We start from the raw sequence: 1,375 nt of genomic DNA, 5'->3' as shown, positions 1-1,375 counted from the left end.
TTTTTCTCTTTTTCATTCTCTTGTACATGCAGCGTAGCAAGTTGAACTTTTGTCAGCTTGAGTAAGGGCAGGACTTGCATAAGTTGCTGTGCAATGCAGAAGTACCTTCGTTAGTGCTGTGTAATTGAGTGATCAACGTTCCGAATGATAGATCCTTCAATCACAGTTGAGTGGCGACCTTTTTCTTAAAGCATGTTAATCACGTCACTCGATAGATGAGCTAAAAGCTGCTCATTAAGTGCATCATTCCTAATTGATGCATTTGTTTCGAATCTATAAACAGAGGGAGCCTCTAGAAAATTTAATGCACGGATGCTGATAAACGCAATTCTCTCGATTACAGGTGGCAAACCAAGTGGACGAAGGTGAACGCCCTGAGCTACCTTGGTGGAAGTGCAAAAAGTGGGCAATCCACATCGTCACACGCATCTTTGAGAGGTAAGTGCCCTGTGTAGCCATGCCTTGTCACCCGCTGTGGCAGATTAGTGGCTAGAGTGTTGCCCTTAGAATTGGTAACATCGATGAATGAATAATCGATTAAAGGTGTACGTAATCGTACCCGATTACGTACATTACGTAATCGAGTACCCGATTACGTACGCGGCAGACGGTGGTACCACCGTCAGTTGCTCTTTCGCTCCTCGAAGATGCAGGACTTGTGTCGAGTGAGCTCCTTGATAACACGCGGTCTAAATAATGGATCCGGGACCTCAAGTAAGTGCGACGTGTAATGCCAACGCATTTCGCTCGCATTTACCGCTAAATCGCCACTGATTTTTTTAGTGGATATGTGTAGTCTCGAGCCTAAATACAAGTATATTCGATTCGACATATTCTTCTCATTGGTTGAATCCACCACGTATGAAGGGAAGTAGCAAACTGTTTATATAAAATTTTCTACGGAGGAAAAACCTTGTAAGCTCGTAATTTCCATCGGTTTATAACTAAACATCAAGTAATATACTAACTGGTGAAAATTAAACAAGCCCTAAGAACCCCCTAGCAGGTCCCAATAAAAAAGTTGATGTCACGTACAATGCGTCCTTTTTACAACATGCAGCCTGCGCGCCGCCCGCCTCAAGCATGCCATCATTTAATTCCGACACACAACGCGTAAGCAAGGAATCAAAACATACTAGTAGATGAATGAGCGGAATCCGCAGAAAAGCGAAGAGGAGTTGGGGGTGGGAGTTGAGATGGTGAGGACGCCAAGCGGCGCTCGATGGAACCGGTTAATGTCATCGAGATATCACTCCCGAGACAATGGATATATGAAGTAACTGTAAACATGCATATTGCGCATGCTTGCAAAAGTCAAAATTCAATGCAAAATAATGCATTGTTAGGACCCCCCACCAAGTACAACAGAAATTTT

This window comes from Dermacentor silvarum, chromosome 1 (assembly GCF_013339745.2).
Source record: "Dermacentor silvarum isolate Dsil-2018 chromosome 1, BIME_Dsil_1.4, whole genome shotgun sequence".
Taxonomy (NCBI): domain Eukaryota; kingdom Metazoa; phylum Arthropoda; class Arachnida; order Ixodida; family Ixodidae; genus Dermacentor; species Dermacentor silvarum.
Note: the sequence above shows the minus strand (reverse complement) of the source record.